Consider the following 25,060-nt stretch of genomic DNA (forward strand, 5'->3'; position numbering starts at 1 on the left):
GATAGATAGATAGATAGATAGATAGATAGATAGATAGATAGATAGATCCAGGAGAAGAAAAGAGGAAGGGGATGGGAGGTGGGGGAGGGAATTTAAATGAAAAGAGAAAAGGGGAATGGCATGAGGGGAGAAAAACAAAAACTTAAGATCCTTTTTTTCATGTTATTACATTGTGCAATATAGACCTCAATATTCTATCCATGGATGGTAAGGTGACAATGTATGTTTTATTCCTTTTTGACCTAAAACCAAAAAATTAAAATATTATCAAAAATTAGGTGATCTTGATTAGATTAACTTGGGATATTTCAAACTAATTTCATAAGAATTTTCTGGGTGTCATGCAGTAGGCAAATGAAAAATTCAGGGTTACATTTTTTAATATTAATCTAGGATGTCAATTAAAATAAAAATAACATTAATGCTAACTGAATAATATCAACTTGAATTTCTATGATAATATTTGAAATTTAAGTCTATATTAACCATAAAAAGATTTTCTAGCACTCTATTATGAAGCTGAAAATTATATAATTATGATGGTTAAGTCTGGCTCCAGCAAAAATAGGAAAATATGCACCACCCTCCCCTCTTTACAAAGGTGTAGGACTGTGGGTATGGAACATTTCATATACTGTCAGACTTTATTGATGTGTTGATTAGTTTTACTGAAACATTTTTTTGGTACTCACTATGGAAAGGAAGATATATTAAAATGACATAAAACAAAATCTACCAGTTTAAAAAAATCAACTTCTATTTTAGTAAAATACACCAATTTTTAACAGACAATAAAGGACCAGACTTTGATTTAAGATCTATGTTCAAATGCTGACTTCCAAGATGGACAAGTTATTTAACCTCCCAGTGCAACATACCCCTCCTAAATTTCAGAAAAAGGAGATATTGTGCAAAGAATACCTCATAAAGATCAAAATTGAGTTCTGAGAAAGAAAACAAAAGTAAAACCAAAAAATATTGCATTCCTAAACTATGTAAATTCATTGACCATATATATCAGACATTAATACATGTCAACCAATCAGTCAACATTTATCAAGATGCTACTATTTGACGGACATTGTGCTAAGCATTGAGAATTTATGTCAGTATGTTGATGATTATGAATATATTTCATTATTATTATCAATTATCAATCATTATTTAATTGATATATATATATATATGTATATATATTTATTAATTTCCTACCATGTTCCAGAAAGAGTTGTAAGTATAGGAATACAAGTAAAAAAGTGAGATAGCCCTGATTCTTAAGCCTAAATTCAAACCCTAAACCTAATTCTGAGTTGGTAGTGACAAGACAATAGTAACAGATAACAATAGTAATAGAAGGACAGTCCCAAGGTTTTACCTGGTAACCTCTCAATGTCAAAAGGAATCAAAGAGGGACTCCAGCACACTGAACAGACCCCAAATTATGAGTTTATGGTAAGATTCAGTTACCTCAATGAAGCTTAAATTTAAACAGTATGGATTTTTATGCCCTTAAGTGACCAGGAAGGCAAATTAAGGAGGTAGGGGTCAAGTCCAGGGAAGAGCTTTGTCACCTTTTAGGAAAACATCTTCCTTGATAGGGCAAGAGTAGAGTCATGGTACTAATTCTTATGAGGATGGGCGTGGGGGGAGGTACAAGGAAAACCTGGTAGATACTAGTTTAATATCCAAAGGCAGGTAGATGGTGCAGGTTAGAGTGCCAAATCTAGAGTGAGGAAGACTCATCTTCCTGAGTTTAAATCCTGCTTCAGACACTTACTAGCTGTGTGATCCTGGGCAAGTTACTTAACCCTGTTTACCTCAGTTTCCTCATTTATAAAATGAGTTGCAGAAGTATAATGCCACACACAAGCAGCTTTCCAGAAGAATGCTACTGTGAACAGCTTTTAAAATTCTGATTACATAGTATAGTGAACACTCTTTTTATTCAATAACAAATCAGAACAAAACATTTACAGATAATCAAGATACAACATTCACAAGGTTACAACTTATCACAGAAAATAAAAATACAATATTCATAATGACATCACTAAAATGGCCACAGAGTTTTCACCAAAGTGGTCACAATAGTTTTCAACAAAGTACAATCATTTAGTAACTCAATCATTCAGTAATCCTTAAGGGGGCCTCCTTAAGGGTCACAAAATATAACAGTCAAAGTTCTCCACTCATGAGGCACACTAAGTTACCAATCAGTCACTATTCAGTTATCAGTCACTATTCAATCATCAGTCACTACTCAGTAACCTCTTAAGGGGCAGTAGAAAATGCACAGGTCATACATCCCTAGATCACAAGTAAATCACAAACTCCTCAGTCAGTACAAAATATCCAAGTAAAGTCTTCTTTCAGTTTGACTCAAGGCTGGCTCTCAGTTTCCATGGTTCCTCTTCCATGGTCCCAGCTCCAACTGTCATGTAGATTCAAAGGCAGGCAGCTCCCATTTACTTTTCCAGCTCTTTGTCCAGTTCCCTTTCCATATTGAAGTTCACAGTGTCCAGTCCACCTCAAGTCCTTCACAGTTACTATTTCTGTGAAGACAAAGCTTAACAGAGCCACAATAATATTCACACACATTGTTGCAAAAACATCATCAATTCATTTTCTGCCTGTGAAATCAACTCAGACCCACCAACAAGGTCTGAGAACTCAACACAAATCATCAACATAGAAATCAACACAGACCTACAAACAAGGTCCAAGAGGTCAGAATAAATCATTAGTAAAGTCCCAGGACCGCCAAAACCCTCCTCCAGGACTTCTGTAAACATTCAACCAGAAAATCCTCTTTCAGGGTTTCCAATAAAGTCCTAGGGCTTCTGTACAAAGCATCACAAACAAACATCAACACAGAGCAGACAAACAGAGTGCCAGGACACCACAAGTATTCCCCTTGACTCTGCCACCACAAGAATCCTCTTTTTAGCCTCTACTGTCTCTAGCCCAGGGGTCTCCTCATATAGTCATTAGCTCCTCCCCAGAAGTTCGAAAGTTCTAGGGTTCACAAGTTGTAGAGTTCACAAGTTCTGTTTCTTAACAAAATGAAGTAACAGACTAAAAACAAGGTGTTAATTCAATAGCTAAAACAAGGTGTGAACTACTTCTGGGCTTGCCATTACAAGAAGGAAGTGGCAAATCACTCCACTTCTTTGCCAAGAAAACCCCAAATGAAGTCACAAAGATTAAGACCCAACTGAAACTACTGAGCAACAACAATTAGTCTTACCATATTTCCCTGCCAGAAGAACCCTTGGGCTCTTTAAAATTTAGTTCATGATTATCAAAGTTTCAACTTTCTGTAGGTAACTAAAACTGCCAAGAATGACATCATAATGCACAATTATAAAAAAAGCATTTACTAAAAGAGAAGGGACTACTATCCTACTTTGATTAGCAAGCAGACAATAATATCCTATCTTTCTGTGAGTTCTATTTCTTCTTCCTTGCCCCAATAAAAGTAGTTGCTATTCTGCTTGGTGAACACTCTAAAGTGAAGTCTCAGGAGAAAAGAATTGAGAATTTATTTAAAAGTAGTGTAGTCATCTACTTGCCCAGTTCCTTCTCAGGTTATATATAGCTTGCTGTCTGAGGCTAAGATCCCTGTATCTAGTCTTCATGCCATCTCTTCAGAGTCTGTGTAATATACAGTTTTCCTTCCACTCTTCTGCTAGGCTTCAGCTTTGTTGCAAAGCATCATTCTCTGTTTAACAAGTCCCTCTACTTCCTGCTTGACACACAAAGCCTTTGCTGCTTGGTTGGCAGAATCATCTCACTGTCCAGGAAACTCTACATTCCAAATGAACAAAAAATTTCTAATAAGCTCCATCTAAGCAAAAGAGTTACTTGTCTGCTTTTGTAAATGACTGTGTTCCTTTCATAATAACACAAGTCTTTTTCTTCCTTGGTAATATAAGAAATTGAGGGCAAGCCTAACCACCTCTAGTATAAGAGAATGCCATCTAGGGCATTACTCAACCTCTCCAGACTTCAAATTTCTCAACTATAAAATAAGCACATTGAACTAGATAACCTCTGAGGCCCCTTCCAGCTTTATGTCCATGATCCTATGAATTTTTGTCTGCCACACACTTATGAAACAGCTTATTCCATGACAAAATGGGTGTTGGCTATGATTTCAAAAGCTTTTTTCTCTTCTACTAAGACATAAATTCAAAGGTCTTAGAACATCCTCATAAAATGGTTGATGGGCATATTTGTGTCCAAAACCATGTTAAATAACTGGTATTAGAAGCTGCTAGAATATAGAATGCTGAGCCTGCATTCAGGGAGACCTGAGTTCAAATCCAACCTCAGATGTAACTTAACAGCATTATCCTGAGTTTCACTTAACCTCCATTACTCAGTTTCTTATCTGTAAAATGGGAATGGTAATAGTTCCCAGGGTTATTGTGATTATAAAAATGAGCCAATATTTATAAAACACTCAGCAAAACTTAAAGTGATATATAAATTCTAGCTATTATTATTTCAGACATATGTTCTGAAACCATAATGTGATATCATCTGGCTAAATGTCAGGTGCTACTCTCAGCTGAATTAATTTGCGAGTGAGGAGAATCATTGACTTCTGATTGAGATATAAAACTTTAGATTCTGATTCATGCCTAGAAAGTTTCTCATGCTGATGATGGGAATAAAGATGTGTCTTGACTTCCTGGACAAATTCCAGGCAGGATGATTGCATTTTGTCTCCCTATAATAATGTCTCTGTGAATTCCACATCCTATCGAATGTATTAATTTCATAATATGTTATTAGGTATCAGAATGTCAGAGCATTGCAGTCTGGTTGGATTAATCAGAAACAAGATACTATGTTTTTGTTCCCAGATCAGTTCTTATCTTGCAAAACTAACAAAAAACCTCTGAAGCTACCCATTCCTTTGCACAGTACCTACTTTCAAGCTACATGGTGCAAATGAAGAAGATATTCAGCATCATATTTGTTGAGAATATGTCCCCAAAGTTCCATTTACCACCAGTCCCTTACCTCCCCACGAATATCTTTGTATCAAGGCAAAGCTTAAACTTGTAAAATTCTTCAGTGTGGTTAGCATAAACATTTGATTTTGGAACTGCCATTTGATATGTTCTATGGCTAGATATAACTATCCAGGATCATGACAACAAAGATTCAGGTTTGAAGAGAGGTGTAGCTAGTACACCTCTGACTTAGTGTGGAAGCATTTTTAGTAAATGTCAACAAGACAAATCCCCATAAATTCCAAATAACTTTGAATTTGATGCTTTCAAGATAGAGACACCAAAAGGAAAAGACTGAAACTATATATTCCTCATTGTTCTATATGAACTTTATCAAATGTGAGGAGGAAAAACATCATGATATAAGAGAATACCATATAATTCTTTAAGTTTTGCAAATTATTTGATATATCTTGTCTTATATCTATATCTATATAAACTGTGATCTCCCATTTGCCAGTGATATTTTGCCAGTTGAAACATCATAGAAACTCTTCAATGGAATCCAAAGTTATTCAAAAGACCAGAGTAGCTGCTCAAAGTAGAAAAAAACAAAAAGTCAATGAATAATGCATGTTGCTTGGATTATGAAATGCCAATGAACTAGAAACATTGAGTTAGCACTCACATATGCACACACATACACAAAAAAACAAACTTTTTGGCTAAGTGGATAGAGGGTTGAAAAGCTGTCTTTGGAGTTGGAAAGGTCTGGAATGAAGTCCTCCGACAACTAGCAGTGAACCTCTGACATATACTGGCTATTTAATCACGGGAAATTCACTTAGATTCTCAGTATCCTCGACAATAAAAGTTTATCTCTAGTTACCAGTCTGCAAATCAATGAAATCATTGGCATGAACATCTCCCATTCTTCTTCCACTTACATAAAACAAATAGATATAATTATCTAGGACATAAACCACATATGGAAAAGGAATTAGGTCCAGAATTGAACAGAAGGAGAAAAATGGCTTTCAATTGCATTTGGAAAATTGTTCAAGACTTTTATAGGACTATAATATATTGGAGTCTATCCTGTATTGTTCAACACCTTCATAGGATTATATCATATCAAGACTCAACTAGGTGACCTTATTATGCCTGGGTCTTGGGTTGTCTTTTTTCTGTGAAATATTTGATCTGAGAAACTCTGAAACAATCTGGAATATATTTTTCTTAGTACTTGGTTTCAGATTTGCAAGAGTTTTCATATATTTTCTCACAGTGAGTAACATATCTTAGCCCATATGTTTGCCTTATTGCAACAAACATCAATTATGCCTATGTTTAGAACAGCAATATTTTGACTGGAAGGATTTGCAGTATCCTTAATGCCATCACTAACAGACTTAATTAATCTACAGATATTGTTAGTTATAGTTTACCATTGTCATAGCTAATGAGAGTAAAATGAACCCTTCTTTCATTTCACATGGCACCTGCTGCCCTAATACTGCCAGAATTCTGTCTCTATAAGCTTTCCAATACCTCATACTTCTTCTGCTTATTTCTTTGCCATTCTGCTACACCTAGGGTTAACCTGTCTATCCATCTGCTCTTTCCCATGCTGTTGCACCTGGGGTTTTATCCTGCCTCAATCTAGTGGAGCTGTTAAATGCAAAAACGTTTATATATATATATATATATATATATATATATATATATATATATATATATATATATATATAAACATATTCAGCCAAAGCCTGCACAGAAATGAGCCTTAAATGGTCTGATGCTCCCTCTGCCTACTGATCTCATGTATATTAATATAAAGAATAAAACAAAACAGAAAAGCGCGGCATTACACTTAATGAAATTGCTATGGCTTACCCAATGTGAATGGCAGTTAGACTTGATTTGCTTCTTGTTTTTCAGAACTCCAATTGACAGATGAAACTATATTAAAAGAAAAAAATGACAATAAAATATGTTAGATCTATTGATTCACAGATGAAGCTAAGGCCCTGACTTATCTTCCCTCCCACTACCTCTAGCTGTGAGATTGTCTACATAAAAGCAAAAAAGGGAAACAATGACCTCCAACCCTATTGGAATGGTACATTCTAGGTCCTGCTAATTATTGACACAGGTTTCTACTACAAGGCCATCAGAAGTGGATACATAGATGACACTGAAGATCTCAATCAAAACGTTTACTCTTCACCAGAGTCCCTGTAGGAGTAACCCCTACCTCTCCCCCACGTTATTATATCCCCCTCTATAGAGGCAAGCAGAAAAGAAAAGCATGGTTTGCTTTCAGGAATGGAATTAACTTGCTTTCCAACCATGGATTGTACTTTCACTGCTCATCATAGTAATTGTAGAAATTTATTTTAAGTGTTTTTTTTTAATTATTCTGAATTTAACAAGCAGCAAGTGAAATTAGTATTTGCATGTACAAAGTAAAAGATTAAAAAAAAAGGATTTTATGTGAAATTCTGACTCTATTAGGCTAGGTGATGCAGTGAATAGAACACCAGTCCTGGATTCAGGAGGACCTGAGTTCAAATGCCCCCTCAGATATTTAACACTTACTAGTGGTGTGACCTTAGGCAAGTCACTTAATCCAAATTGCCCTGCCTTCCCCCCTCCCATAAGCAAAAAAAAAAAAGGTGTGTGTGTGTGTGTGTGTGTGTATGTGTGTGTATGTATATGTATGTATACATAACTGTTTGACAAGACTTAACTGGCCACAAAGACCCTATGAATTGAAGTTTTTACAAGACTGGGAAGAAAAGAAACTAAGGAGAGATCCAAAGGTGAAGATGTTTTTTTAACATATCAGCTAAAGTCTTGAGGACTCTGTAGAGAGAATAAAGGGAGGAGAAGAAAAAGGTAGCAAGTATCTGCCAGCAGTAGCAGTGTTACTACGTTAATTAGTGGCCATGATATGTGTTTATTTCTTCAAGGCCATGAGGTAGGGCCTCTAAATGGGCAAGTGGAGCAGTGTGTGAGTGTTATCCTGACCAGTGTTCTAAGAGGAAAATAAAAGACACACAGAATGACTGGTCCTTATCTCACTCCTCCTCCCTTACTTGAGTCACCTCCCCTTCCAGTTCTTCCTTACTAATTCTAAATTTCTTCAGAGCATTGCCACGTATCTTGACTAAACAGTTAAATATTCCGGTGTTACCTTTGGCATGCTGAATATGAACCATCTGAGCCTCCACACTGTGTCTATGTAGTGTGTCTGCAAAACAAGTAGCTTGTCCCTAAAGATGTTAGGACCTTTCTGTCTTCCTCTCCACTTCAGACTTCACCTTTCTTGTGCTCAGACTTTCAACATACAGGAGTCAAGTTGTAACTTCTCTCCCCTCTCCAGCTCCTCTATATTGTCAGTTTGGAAGGATGTTCCCCCACTCTGTGACCTGGGAAGGCTTTTCTTCCCTATCTGGTAACAGATGAGCTTTTCTGTCTCGCTGGAAGGGCAAAGTTTCAACGGAATTTGTATGAACCTAACTGTATACCCTCCCCTACTATAGGTTAAACCCTGCACCAGTTTGCCCAATCCATGAAGGGCATTCTTACAACCTCCCAGCTGCTCTCAATAAACCAACACCTTATATAAAGGAAATAGTTATCACTGAATGAGTCTTCTAAAGCTCAGAAGGAGGAGCAGTAGCAGGAAGAAAAGAACCCATGTCTCAGTTCATTCTTGACACAAGAAGCATTTAGTAATGGGTTTCCTTATTATTCAAAGTAAGCAGTCAGTTTTTCCCTCTGTCTCGATGCAAATCTTTTACACTTCTTCACTCTGTCCTTGCCTTTTCTGTCTTTACTTCAAGGCCAAAGAACAATATATTCCAGTACAAATTAAACAATGGGAAATAAAAGTAGTTTGATAGAAAGACAAAGATATAAAAAACAGTTTCTGTCAGAGCAGAAACTAAGTCTCCACAAATGTAAAAAGCAACCCACCCTCACAACCATTGTTCATGAAGAACTATAACATCATTTCTCTTATGACTACATTTGTTTGTATCTAGTTTGTTCTTGACATAGACTTCTGTGGACTCTCAATTTGGAGGCAGGAGTTCTTTGTCATGACAAAGTTGCAAATCCTAACTTAGATTGTCTAATATCTTCATTTAATATGAACTCCAGAAACACTGAAAGGCAACATTGGCATAGCAGATGGAGAGCTGACCTTAGAGATAAATGAAACTGACTTCCATTCTTGACTCTCATACATACTGTAGGGTTGACCTTGGGCAGATCATATAAGTTCTCAGTGCTCTAGGCCAGATCTTCTTAAATTTCTTCCATTCTTGACCCTTTTTCAAGGCAAGGCAGTTTTCTTTTTTGTTGCATGGCCTGAGGGCAAAGTTTGCATGCTCTGTGTTCAGAACCAAGGCTACAGTGAAGTTGTGATGCCACATGACCAAACTCTGAACAAAACACTTCAGATTCATTACATGGTTGATTTTTAATTAATTTTGGTTGCTGCACATTCAGAAACTTTTTACTGTTGCCGAACTTTTTGTGGCCCCATATAAGGTGTAATCCATAGTTTAAGAGGTTATGCCTAAGCAAGTCTCTGTGATAAATTGCAGAGAAAGTCATGACCTCTACTAGTACAGGGATTTCCTTACAATGGAGCTCACTATATGTAATGGGAATAGGAATTTGAAGATCTTCCCTGCCCCTTAACAGGCCTAGGGGAAGGGGGGGGATTTGAAAAACTCCTCTGCTCCCTGCTTGGAAAGTAAACTCTGACCCCTAATAGGCTGAATGTAATCACATGGAGCCTGTGGTGGAAGGACTTTGCTGAAGGGAAACAGAGCCCACAGGAAGCTGTCAGTCAGAGCTAGACTAGATGGCTGGGGAAGAGTACACTCAGGCAAGGAGTCAGATAGGCTCATGAGTAAATATTGATCTAATATTGGTTTGGGGGAAGGATAAAGGATTCTGTGACTCTCTGTGTTGTTATGGCTTGTTAAATTCTTTACTACTATGATGGAATCAGCTTAATCATTTTGAGATTTGGTTTTCTGGTGTCTAAATAAATGCTTTGCTTCTGTCCTCTATAAGGAGAGTTTGTTATATTTTGCTATTGAGCAGAGCCATGAGAGAATATTAATAGAGATGGTCTTTATCATGATCGTGGACACTATAAATATTGCACTGGTAATATACTATACCATTGAAATCACAGGTCCAGTCCCCATCTCTCCCTATATGTAGAAACATGATGTAATGATGAAATAAATTACAAAACACCATTCAAGTCTTGCATGGTTTTAGATTTTAGTTACATGGATGCAATTTGAAGGTCAATAAGAACAAAATAAAGTAATTTTTTAAAATGAAATCTGTGTCAACCATCCATAATGGACATATTCAACTCCCCAGTTTTTAATATAAGATTTAAAAAGATTTCTAGGCCTGCAACAAAACAGCATATATGGCAATCACTGCATCTGAAAGAACCTTAGGAGGAAAGGTAGAGAATATCCCTAAGTGTATGTGTCAAACACCTTCTTGACAGAAGCAACTTAAGAAAGCTCTTAAAGACTTAAGAAAGCTCTAATGACTATGGGAAGTCATTAGAAAGTTATGCCAATATTTTGCTTGTATATAAAGTAGAAAGCAACTGGCAAATCATCCAAATAAAGGAAACAACAATAACAACAAATGTATGGAAAGAAATCTAGTGAGAAATTATGTAAAGTAGTAGAGAATCTAGTTTTGCTGCAAAAGTGGAAAGTAGCACAACCAGTAATGATGCAAAGTTATTCATTCACTCAATCACTTCACAGTGTACATGAATTACTAGCAACACACTTTATCATGTTCATTGCAAATGTAAGCTTTATTCTATTCTTCTTAAAAGATGGCATTGCATAGTACTAGTAAATGATGAACACACCAGTGACTCCTCTAAATATAGTACAATTTATTTTTATGGGCTTTATGCAAAACATTACCAACTTGTATCACTAAAAATCAATGAACTTTTACAGGAAAATAAAATGTGTTGATTGGGAAGCACAAAGAATGCATCAAAAAGTCACAGGGATGCCAAAAACAACTAATTATCCAATAAGTAATTATTAAGTTTCCCCAATATTTATATTCCTTTATTATTGTTATTGTTGTTATTATTTTTCCAAAGCTTTTGACTCAGTTTATGCTGATGGCTTATTCATATAATCTGAATGTGTAAGATATATCCAAATAGAATTAGGAAGCTAGAGATTTTGACATCCAAATGGAAAAAGGGTCCTCTATTTTTTCTTTTTGTTTAATTTTATTTATTTTTGTTACATTTCATGGTCCAAACTGTCTCCCTTCCTCTGTACCTACCCTTCACTAGAGAAGGCCTTCATTTGACACGAATTTATAAATATATGTAAAAAGATACTATGTATAGTTCTATTTATCAGTACTTTCTCTGGAGATGGATAGCATCTTCCTTCATAGGTCCTTTGTAGTCAAGGATCCTCTAAATAAAACATTCTTACCAAACCAATATTGTGAAGAATAATTAAAATAAAACATGCACAGAATATTTCAGGGAGATAGTTTAAAGATGTAATCATTCTGTTTAGTCTTAAATGCATTAACAATTCTCCCAAATAGAACTAAGATAATAGAATAAATTAAAGAGGAACATGAACCAAATTATTTTTCATTAAAATCATCTTATATACTTGGCTAACACTGAGCTACATGATTCTCCTAAAAATATATTACAATTTACCACAATCACTAAAATATAATGTTGTTCTATGAAATAAACACATCCAAGGACAATTTTTAAATAGTGTGACCACACCAATGTTATATTTTATGTGTTATTTGGAATGAAAAACTTTCAAAGGAAAGAGACTAAGGGTGATTAATGGTTCTGTGGGAAGGACCACCTCTAGGGTATATGGGGTCCCTATCTATATGAACAATTTTATTTTAAAATGTATTACAAATTTAAGGAGTCATATAGGTCATACTGACATAGAGGAACAAGAATGGGTAGCTTATATTGACCTTTTCACAGGTATCAATGAAATTTAACACACTGAACTGTACCACGCCAAAATGACTACCTAAATTAGGATTACTGGGGCAGCTAGGTGGTGCAGTGAATAGAGCACTGGCCCTGGAGTCAGGAGGACCCGAGTTCAAATCTGTCCTCACACTCTTAACACACAAAAAAACTAGCCATGTGACCTTGGGCAAGTCACTTAACCCCAATCACCCTCCAAAAAATAAAATAAAATAAATTGAAAAATAAAAATGAAATTAAAATAAATTAGGATTACTTCTACAATCCACAAAGGAAAGATGACAATAAAAGAACAAATCCACCCTCACCCATTCTCCTGACCATTTGCAACAGTATTTCTCAGATATTCCAGGAAAATAATCTATACCATGGCAACTCAGTTCACTCCTATGCTAAAGACCTCCAACACACCATAAATATCCATAGCTTAATTTTCAAAAAGCATTTTCAATATCATTTGATAGCTGTTAAATTAAGCTATAAGTTAGAATATTAAACTGTTCCCATTAATATAGAAGTTAGAAAGTATCAAACAGCCTGCTATTTCTCCCCAATAATACACATTCCAAGAAAAATTGATAATGTTGTCCCTTTTGCAATAACATTTGTCTAAGAATAAAATATTTATCATGGATGAAAATTCTGTTTCAGTACATTTCACATGAAAAAGGTCCCTCGTAGATTATTCTAATAATGACATTAAATTTAATGAAATATGCAGTTTTAAAGATAATTTCATTGTACTACAGGCTAAAGTTTAAATTATTTTGAGAAATCATTTTTGTGTTGATCATACAAATAAGTTAGAGAATCAATTATTGGTCCTTTCTTTTTATTTATTTATTTATTTTTATTAAAGCAATTGGGGTTAAGTAACTTGCTCAAGGTTACATGGCCAGGTGTTTCTGGGTGGGTGCTAAGTGTCTGAGCCCAGGATTCGATCTCCAGGTCTTCTCAACACTGGAGCCAGGGCTCTTACTCGCTGTGGTACCTGGCCGCCCCTATTGGTCCTTTCTTTACAATTCACAGCTTGTTTTTTGAAATTTTACAGACAATAATTCTATTTTTCTCAAAGCTAAAATAAAATTAAAATTGTAATTTAGATATATATTATATTTAACTAATTATAATTTCTATAAATTAGAATTATAATTTAAGGAAATGAATTCAAGTAGAACTTATATTTCAATAGCAGATGAAAATAATATTAAATAATATTATTGAATAATAATATTAAAAATTATGCATATTTTTGTATTATTCTTTATGATAGTTTAAATACCCACAAAACCCTCAAATCCAAATATTTCGGTCTAGGTACCATTGTAACATTACAAAACAGAAGATACCCATGTATACAATATGATGAGCATGCACACTTTGATGACAACCACCAATCTGTCTCTTGTTTAGGCAGACGGATTTAAAATTTTAAGTTTATCAAAGTTAGTCATAACAATTATTAAAATATGTTTAGGGGCAGCTAGGTGGCACAGTGAATAGAACACCAACCCTGGAGTCAGGAGGATCTGACTTCAAATTCGACCTCAGACACTTGGCACTTACTAGCTGTGTGACTTTGGGCAAGTCACTTAACCCCAATTGCCCTACCTTCCTCCCTCCAAAAAGGCAAAAAAAAGTTTGAAATAAATTTGAAGAAATAGTGGCTTCTTCTGCAATTTTTTTAGAATCTAGGTAAAACACTTATTTTTTTTTAAGTGATCCATGTGGGGAACAGTAGCAATTTGAAGAAGCAAATAAAGGACATCAAAAGCAGTTAACTGCTCAAAACGCAGAGAGTATGTGACCAATATCAATATTTAAAGATATAAAAATTAACATTTTAGTTATAATGATAGTTTTTTTCTATTACAAAACAAAAGAGATACCTTTTTTAAGTGTTTATTTCACTTTCATCTTCTTGTTGTCTACTGTTGTATATACTTCTTAATGTAATATATTAGTATGGTAGTACATACATATTATTTATAAATAAACTTTTTTAACTGATAGGGGTGCCCTTTCAAAATAGTTTGGAGACCATTAGCCTAGAGCACTTAGAGTTTAAGTGACTTGTCCATGTTCACACAGCTAGAATGTGTCAGTGACCAGCATGCCCTAAGCATTTCAGTAAGCTTCTTATATTGAGCTGAAAATTATTCCCATCACATCAAGTACTCCCACACCTGACACAACAAAGACTGAAAAATATGCCTATAAATCCAAATGTAGAAATTTAGATGCCTAATCTAGGTGATACATACCATCCAGACAGCTCTAGACTTAGGGTTTTAAAGACCTAATTTGAGTCATGCCTCAGACACTTACTGACTGTATGACAGAAGAACAAGTCACTTAATTATTCACATCCTCAGTTTCCTCCCTTTTAATATGGGGATAATATACCTATTTCCTAGAGTTGTTGTGAGGACTAAATGAGATGTGAAATGTTTTGCAAAAATGAGGTTATAGCCTAATATCTTCATTCAACTTACAAATACAGTTATTTTAACCACCTTGTAACACTTCAAAAATATCAAATATGAAAGCAGGATACCAGGACAATGATTTGTCCCTGAATTATTTCTGTCTGTACTCCATTAAAAATGAGATATTTATAATAATTAATCATTGTTGTATTATAAAGCAGTAGCCATTAAAATTACTTGGTACTGGCTAAGAAATAGAGTGATGGATCAGTGGAATGGGTTAGGTACATAAGACACAGCAGTCAATGATTATAGGAATCTACTGTTTGATAAAACCAAAGACTCCAGTTTCTGGGATAAGAATTCACTATGCGATAAAAACTGTTGGGAAAACAGGAAAATGGTATGGCAGAAATTGGACATAGACCAATATGTTATACCATATACCAAGATAAAATCAAAATAAGCTCACAATTTAGATATAAAGGCTGATACTATAAACAAACTGTGAGAGTAAGGAATAGTTTATCTATCAAAGCCAATAAAATCAAGAGTAGGAAGGAAGCAGAATTTTTACAACCAGTGTCTCTGATAAAGGCCTCATTTTTAAAATATACAGAGAACCGATTCAAATCTATAAGAATATAAGTCATTCCCCAATTGATAAATGGTCAAAGGAAACGAACAGATAGTTTTCAGAGGAGGAAATTAAAGATATCTATAAACATATAAAAATGCTCTAAATCACTATTGATTAGAGAAATTCAAATCAAAACAACTCTTAGGTACCATATCTCACCTGTCAGATTGGTTAAAATGACAAAACAGGAAAATTATAAATGCTGAGGAAGATGTGAGAAAATAGGTACACTAATACATTGTTAATGGAGTTGTGAAGTAATACAGTGATTCTGGAGAGTAATTTGGAACTATGTCCAAAGGACTATAGAAATGTTCATGTCATTTGGCCCAGCAATATCATTTCTAGGGCTGTATCCAAAAGAAATCATACAAAAGGGAAAAAGGACCCATATGTACAAAAATATTCATAACAGCTCTTTTTGTGGTGGCAAAGAATTGGAAATCAAGGGGATGACCATCAATTGGGGAATGGCTGAACAAGTTGTGGTATATGAATATAATGGAATACTATTGTGTTATAAGAAATGATGAGCAGATGGACTTCAGAAACAGCCTGGAAAGACTTATATAAACTGATGCTGAATGAAGAGAGAAGAACCAGAACTTTTTACACAATTACAGACACACTGTATCTGTGTTAACTAAGTTTGATAGACTTGGCTCCTCTCAGCAATACAAAGTTCCAACACAAATCCAAAAGAGTCATGTTGGAAAAAAGTTATCTGCATCCAGAGAAAGAATTACAGGGCCTGAATGCAGATTGAAACAAACTGTTTGCTCTCTCTTTTTTTTCTTTTGTTTCTTCTTTCTTGTGGTTCATTCCATTCATTGGTTATAGTTCTTCTTTGCAACATGGCTAAAGTGAAAACATGTTTAATGTTAAGGTATATGTATAACCTATATAGAATTACAAGCCATCTTGGGGTTGTGGGGAAGAAATGGAGGGGGAGAAAATTTGGAAATCAAAAGCTTGTGGAACTGAATGCTGTAAACTAAAAATAAACAAATTTATTTAATAATAATCATTGTAATAACAATAATAAAATACATGTAAATCATATTAACTTATATTTTTCTTTTTCAGTCAATTCAATCATGTCCAACTCATTATGACCTTTTTGGGGGGATATTCTTAACCAAGATACTGGAGTGGTTTGTCATTTTCTTCTCCAGCTCATTTTGCAGATGAGAAAACTGAGGCAAAAAGGATTAATGTCTTGCTCAGGGTCACACAGCTTAGTAAGTATCTAAGGCCAGATTTTAACTCAGGAAGATATGTCTTCCTGACTTGAGGCCCAGCACTCTATCCACTGTACCACCTAACTGCATTCCAAGTTATATAGTGCCTCTAAAAAAAACAAACAAAAAAAAAAACCCAAAATAATTAATCAGCTTCTTTACCTTATACATTTTTTCTCAAAAAATGTCAAAATATCACCTCAACTCTGTAAGTATAAAATTCTTAATATAGGCCTAGGGTAATTAGAGACCAAAAGAATCGGGTTAATGGACAAAGCTGATGCTTAGAAATACCTTAGTTTCTTCCAGGCAAGACACTTTGAACATTAAATAATCAATGAGGAAGCAATGGCAATATATGTGGAGAGACATTATGAAACAAAATTCAATGGGAAAAATGTTTAAGGCAAACAATATTTATAGAATTATAATCTTAATATATGCCTTTGAAATTATTAAATGAACCACAATAGATTTGGAAACTATACTGATAAAATTTTGAACAATATTAACAAAATACAGGGTCCATCATTCTAAGTCAGCCAAAGAATGACAAATACTTCTTCATCCAAAAGGTGAATTTCTAACAGATATTCTCAGAGTATAGGATTAAAAGGTTAAATACTCAGGGGAATACTGTTGGAACAAACAGATCACATCACTAAGGAAAAGCAGAGATTGACATTCGGTTCTCACCTCAGGGGGATTTTTAGAGTAGAAATGAAAGTAGCCTAACTACCAATGGCTCAACTATGAAATGGCTCAGATGCAAGGGTGGAATCAAAAGACCTTCTATGAATGACATCCACATGAACTCTATAAATAATATGCTGACTGAAAAGCTTTCAACAAATGACCACATCATGAATAGCTGTTTATAGAAATGGTGGTATTTATGAAGGAAGATCAAGATTGGGTCATTGCCTTAAGAATCTATTGAAGAGTTAGTCACAAGAGTTTAGGTTTATAGGTCAATGAAGATATGTAAAAAGAAATGTCAGAACTGTATAATATTACTATAGGTTGCAGAAATTTATTGTTTACCCAATACCAAGCTGAATATTCTTGACAATCTAATCTTCTATCTCTGGTCCTTTGCTGAGACTGCCCCATTCCTTCTCTCCTCCTTCCCCCCACCAGCAATGTATTCTCATTCCAACTTTCCATCTTCAAATCTTTAGCTTGGGCTTCTTATATTTTACTCTCCTCTATATGCTCTATGATTTGGCAGCATTGGCCTTCTGACGGTTCTTTGCACATACCACTCTATCTCCTGACTTCTTGTCTTTTAACTGACTGCTCACAATGCCTGCAATGTTTCACCTCATTATCATTGACTTCTGACCTCCTTAAAAACTTAGCTCTCATGTGCTCTACTTGTATTATATTCCCCCTATATTACCATCTTATTACATTATATAAATATTTTATGTATAACTAGAGTCTGAATATTCATAGGCCCCCTAAGCATGCTCACAACTGCTGTAGCTTTCCATGAAGAGAACATGGGAAGCTTGCTTCTAGGAGAGTCCTGATGATATATATGTAAGGGAAATGCTTGGGAGGCACCAGAATAAGAATGAATATTCTTTAACTGGTAACAAATGTCTAACCATGTGATAACAGGAACATTTTTGGATTGTCTACATAGCTACAACTGGCTTAAGTTAGCTAATGGCATCTGGGAATGTCCTAGATTGCCATTATATAAGTATATAATTGTTTGTTTTCTTATAGGAAAAAAAAATAGTATGTAAGCTCCTTGAGGGCATGGTCCTTCTTTTTGCCTTTCTTTGTGTTCCAAGTACCTTGCACAATGCTTCCACATAGTAAGTTCTTTAACATTTTTTTTCTTTAACTGACATAGGAGGCATTTAACAGTAGCTGATTGGCCCAGTGAAAAGAGTGCTGGACCTGAAGTCAGGAAGACCAGAATTCAAATCCCCTCTCAGACACTTACTAGCTGTGTGATGCTGAATGAGTCACTTAAGCTCTGTTTGCCTAGAAGACAGCTAGGTGGTTCAATGATTAGAGTGTTAGGCCTGAAGTTAGGAAGACCTGAGTTCAAATCTGACCTTAGCCAAAAGTCTTCATGGTTAATTGATTAAACAATCACATGAAAGATTGTTCCAATGTCAATAAAAACAACTCTGATATTTTCCCTCACATCAAACAAATTGAGAATAATCAAATAACAGAAAATAGTCAAAGTTAAAGGTGTTGCTATTGTTGGAACTATAAATCAGTTCACCATTCTAGAAGTCAATTGGAATTGTGTGGAAAAAAATATGATGTTCCATTCTATTACAAAATATTTCTAGTAATACATTTTACAACCTAAAATGACTGGAAGCAAAGTGGGTTTTGATTGGGAATAGTTAAATAAATTATGGCACATACTTGCCATAGAATACAACTACTCCATAAACAATAACAAATATGAAAAAATAACTAATATGAGAAATTTAGAGAAATGACAATAAATATTAATGGATATAGGTTAAACAATCAGAACCAAGGGAAATGTGTGTGTATGTGTGTATAATTGCTTCAGTGATATAAATGGAAAGAACAGTAAACTGAAACTGATTATTTGTTGTTATAATGACAAAAACTGAACCCATAGAAGAGATAAGGAAATGCATATACCCCTTTTCCTTGATGAGGTAGGTGTCTATGGTTATGGGATATTGTACTGGCTGTCAGATATAGTCAAGTTGTGGTTTGATTTTGATGAATTGTTTTTCTTCTTATGTTTGTTAGAAGGGAAGGCTTTGGAGAAGAAAGGGGGAGATGAGTTTGAGAAATGAATGTTATTCTATAAAAGGAAAAAGGCAGTAATAAAACTTAAAGCATCTGAAGAAGGATTCACTTCAATAAGTACTTTGTAAGTATAAAATTTAATGAACATAAAGAGCAAAAATTGATGGAGAGAAAAATAAGAGACCCAATTAAAATATTATTTTCATAACATTTAAGAATGAAAATGAAAGGAGAAAAATAAAGCAAAGGTGTGTATGTTTGTGTGAGAGAGAGAGAAAGAGGGAGACAGACAGACACAGAGATACAAAGACAGAGAGAGGAGAGAGACAGAGAAACACAGATAGAGAGACAGAGACAATGACAAAGAATGAGGAATTTCAAAACATTGCTGTAACAAACTCTTCTCCATTAATGACAGTATAGCTAATACATTTGGACTTTGACATCACAGTAACCAATGTATTCAGTCATAACCATTTATTAAGCATCTTCTATGTGCCAAGCACCGTGCTAAACTCAAGGAGTTCATAGTCTACAGGTGAAATCATGTAAAACCTAAGCATGAACAAGATATATGTATGCAGAATAAAGTGAAGATAATCTCAAAGAAACATTAAGGAAGACTAAGAAAGGCATCTTACAAGAGGATGCTTACTTGAAATTTATTTGAAGGAAGCCAAAGAAATCAGGAGGTGGAAATGAGGAGGGAGAAAATTCCAGACATGAGAGACAGTCAGTAAAAGTGTCTTGAGTTGGGATATGGCATGTTCTGTTAGAGGAACCACAATGAGGGTAGTATCACTAGATATCAGAATATTTGATGGAGAGTGTCTTGGTTTCCTCATCTGTAAATTGAGCTGGTGAAGGAAATGGCAAACTACTCCAGTGTCTTTGTCAAGAAAACACCAAATGGATTCACAAAGAGATGGACATGACTGAAACAACTGGAGAACAAAAAGATATAAAAATCCTCGAAATGCAATACTGTGGACAAGGTTAGGTCTATAGTTAATCAATCAACAAGTATTTGTTAACCACATCCTATATGCTAGGCACTTTGCTATCTGCTGGGGATATAAAGACTATTTAAATTCTATTGAGGATGCAACATACACAGATATGAGCAAATAATACCATGCATACAAAGCAAATACAAAATGAAGAGAAAGGGTAGGGGACACGTAGTATGGATCAAAAAAATGTCTCCTGAGTCGAGATTTGAGAGAAGATAACAATTGTAAGAAGCGGAGGGAAGAAGGGATTGCAATGATAGGGAATAAAGAGGAGATAATCATTTAGGGAGACCAAGTAGACAAGTACAGTTAGAATATAACACGTAAGAAAAGTAATTTTAATAAACCCAGAAAGGTAGATTGCAGTTTGTGAAGGGCTTTAAATGCCAAACAGAGGATTTTATTTTATTCTAGAAGTCATGGAGAGTCATTGGAGGTTTTTGAGCACGAGGATAACAAAGGTCTAATCTTTGCTTAAGGAATAAAGCTTTCTGGCAGTCATCTAAGGGATGGATTAGAGAGGAGAAAGGACAAGGAAGATCTCTCCTGGCAGTGATAATTTTGAGAGTATCGAGATATTGATTCTTGAGATTTCTACAAAAGGAAGGACACTTTGCACAGCTGTCCCTCATTCAAATCAAAGTCAACTACAAGTCATATTATCATTTCCTTGATTACAGGGTCCTCTCTGAAAATGAAGGACAAACACAACAAGATGGGGGATACTTAATGCCTGAAAAAAACATGGCAACTATGATGAACAAAAATAGACAACCAAGAGAGTATCAATAAATACTGACCCACCTGTGTATTTTACCATCTCTAGAAAATTTTTGTGAAAATAATCTACACATAAATCAAGAACATACATAAGGACAGTTTGAGAAGAGAACAGGGACATTGTTATGGATTCTTTTCTACAGAAGACATCTTTACAATCACATAATTGATGGAAAGTTGTAGAAAATAAAAGATCCTACCATTTCATGACAATTGAAAAACAACTATTTGATTCAGGACAAAATGATTTGCAGGTTATTTTCCAATAAAGCACCTCTTATGTCTATGTAAAAATCATAACAACTCTCCTTGAAAGATATGACAACTGACAATTCTGATTATTAATACCAAATAAAGCATACAACAGAGTGGTATATAGTTGTCAAAGGTATTTGCCATACCCATGTAGTACTTTCAGCACAGAGTCCAAATGGAAGATATATTCTTCAACTCTCTATAGATGGTCATGTCCTCCAGATGATTCTCTTTGTAGATGACACTGTGTTGATTATATCAAACCTAGGAAGACAGAAGAGACTCCTGAGGGACATCATCATTCAAATGTTCACTGAACCACTCATGAGAAAACAAAAAGCAAATGAATTAAAAATATCTATTGTTTCACAATATGATATTCAATTAAATGGGTAATACTTGGAGCTGATGCATTAGGTTGGACGAATAGAAAAGAGAATGCTTAGAATTAGCCAGAGGTCAGTAACAAACAATAATAAATGTTTATTGACTTATTCACTGACAATGAACTAAGTCTAGAATTGACCTGTAGAAGAAGAGACTGTTGAATTGTCTTCAAGAATCATAAGGTTTTTTAATGACCTCAAACTTTTTCCATGAAACTAAGAACCATCATTCTAACAATGACATTCTTTCAGTGATGCTGTATGGCTGAGTCAGAAAATACTATTCTCCAGAGAATTAAAGTTAGAATCACAAAAACAGCCATGGACAGACTTTGCAAAGGCATATGTAGGCTGTAGCATGTATCCAAGGGACAACTGTACCAGGAAAATAGTATAATGGGAATCATCATACATATTTATGACTAGAAAAAGTGAGACCAGGTGTAGTATTGTATGTTGATAATCCCTGTTTTGGGGGGAGACTGAAGCTAATACAATTCTTGGAGTTTAGGGATTCTGTGCTGGTTTTAACCACTCTGGTGTCTTCATTATCTGGCAATAATATGGTTAAGTCCCTGGGGGCAGAAATCCATCAAGCTTCTTTAAGATCAGACTACTACACTACCAGTCTGAGATAGGGAGAAAAGAGAGGAAGGAAGGAAGGAAGGAAATAGATTATTGATGTTGCAAAAGTGAGGGGGTAGGGGAAGTGTTCAATGTTATTATGCACAGCATGTTTTCTTCATTGATATCCATTCAAAGTCAAGAGATGTGGAGGAAGGATCCAAAATGGTAAGAGGACCCTCTATGGTAAGCTTATAGTTAGAAGGAGTACTCACAGGTTATTTAAATCACCAAACTACCAGGGAATAAATTTAATTATAGCTCTTATTTTTTATGATTAGCAATTATAGGGAACTAATTTAAAACTACTTTTAAATGTTTTAAAATTAGTTTTATTCCCTTAATTCTTTTAACAAAATCATTTATTTCTCAATTCTTTTTTCAAAATGGAAAATGAATATTTCCTTGTTTCTTCTGTGACAGTACTTAAAACAGAATATTTACATGCAAAATATATATCCAATTTAAGCAAATAAATTAAGTAAAGTACCTTTCTTTCCCTAGTATGGGGGGGAAGTAACTTTTCCCAAATGAAACACAATTACTCCTTTCAATTTTACTACTTTCTATACAACACAAAGACCCCCAATCTAGCCAATCATATGGCAAAAAATATGAGTTTTTTTGACATTAATAATAGCAGAACAACCACAGACCTAGGAGTTTTAGTATCTATTACATTTCTAATTAGTTATATAACCTTGAGTAAGCCACTTATTTCTTAATCATTAAAATGGCTAAAAGTTGAGATTGATGGTGAGAAAAAAGGTTCACATGTAAGTGAATGCTAGGTTCTGGGAAGGCATAAATACAACCTTTGCTTGTGAGGAAGAAAAGCATGGATTGTTGCAAATGTTCCACTAGTATGAGTTCAATCAAAAATATAAGTGGTGGGGTATAGTGAGAGTAAGGTATAGTAACTATTATGTAACACTGTATAGGAATGAATAATGATAAGGTTTAGCAGAAGAAACACAATTATAAGGGATTTGAATATAGTGAGTATAGATGTTTTTTAAGCATCTTTTGTCAAGGCACAAATGTATAATAGTAAAATGGAAGCTGAAAAAGAGGCAAGATAGAGAAAAGTGAAGAATTAAAGCAAGACTAGAAGAATATATATATGTATATATATATATGTATATATATATATATATATATATATATTAATGTAGAATGGTTAAGATGGGATGGGGGGAAGGATACAGCTATCACTAGTCATTTGTCTAGAGGAGAGTAAAAAAAAAAGAAATTAAAAGACAAGGTAAGAAATGTAAGTAACTTCTGTGAGGGGGGGAGGAAAGTGAGAAGATTCTTGCTAAGTAGTGACTTTCTTTCCTTCCAGAGTTCCATTTCACTTGGGATGAGAGTACCTACCAAGAAAGAAATTATTTAAATTAGTCTGAGCACAACAGTAATTTAAATAATAGGTTATAGGGATAAGGAGATTGAAGGGAATTTCAGAACAGTTAAGAAACTGAATTTATTTTGGCAGCTATATCAGTATAAAAAGAATTAAAACTATGAAAAAGATTTGGGGTTGATTATACCAGTTAAACCAAGGTTAAAAGGAATGTTCATTCCATAGTGATTGATTTAAGAATATACCTATATTAACAATCCAGTAAGAGCCACCAGACAGATAAATCACTCACCTCCCTGGGCCTCAGTTTCCTTATCTGTAAAAATAAATAGATTCTGAGCTGCTACACAAGTCTTGATCTATATCCAAATATCCAACTTATAGATTTAGAGTTTGGACAAATCATATATGATCGGTTATTTTTTTCTACTCAAGACTCCACTATCTTCACCTCTTCCTCCTCACCAGCCTCCCTTCTCTACCAGTTCTTACTTTTCTAGTTCCCCTCTTAGTGTTAACTTTCCCTTTTAGAATGTAAACTCCTTGAGGGCATGAAACTGTATTGCTAGACTATAATTTGTATTCCCAGATCTTATCACTGTTCTTGAAACAAAGTGCTTAAGATATGATTTTTACATTTTTTTTTATTTTAGTGGTAGAAGAATCATAGCTAATATAGGTGATACCTCAAAATATGTTAGAATTATGACTCAATAAATAACCTTTGTGTGATGTTCAATGAGGAGTTGTGTTTTAGGTGTGGAGAACAAAGCTTCAGCTATGCTTCCAGCATTTTACAAAGAATTATATACCAGTTGAAGAGTTTTAATAATGAGTTGGATATTCAGGCCTTTGATCCCCTACAACTAATCTCTGAATTTAGAAAACAATTAATTAATTTAGAGGGCACTGGCAACTCTAGAAATCTTTCAGAAGTTTATTTATTAAAACGGGATCAATACTCAATTATCAAGAATAATCCATTTAAATCATCCCTCCTTTCTCACTCATTTGGTTGTAGTATTCCTCTTTTTTTCCCAACTATTCATCCTTCTGCATCCCCTGACACTGCTTGTTGCAACAAATATTTCTGATATTTGCCTCAGGGCAAACAAACAAACAAAAACCTAGCTCATTGTAAACTTTTATGAAAAGGGAAGCATAATTATGCCAAATGTCCTAGGGCTCTAGATAATAAAAGAAAGGTAGAAGTAATTGGGCCAACTTCAAGGGCTCAGAAGGAAAAGGGAAAACAGACAAACATTTGAGACTATACATTTTAAACAAAAACAAAAAAAGTAGGTAGATCTCTAGGGATTTTAAGAGAAGGCTGCCATGGAGGATTTCTGGAAGATATTGGGGATTATAAAAACAAGACTCAGATGACACTGAGAAAAACTTGAGGAGAAAATCAGATAGGATAGCTAGAGATGAATAAGTCATCAGTAGAGAAACAGTGAGGAGACAATAAATTTTGCAGAGGAAGAGATAGATGACACTTCAGAAGAGATGACTTTGCCTAATATCCAG

The sequence above is a fragment of the Petaurus breviceps genome, unplaced genomic scaffold, assembly GCF_028583685.1.
Source record: "Petaurus breviceps papuanus isolate PSGF00001 unplaced genomic scaffold, PetGlider_PUasm1.0 90730, whole genome shotgun sequence".
Lineage (NCBI taxonomy): Eukaryota > Metazoa > Chordata > Mammalia > Diprotodontia > Petauridae > Petaurus > Petaurus breviceps.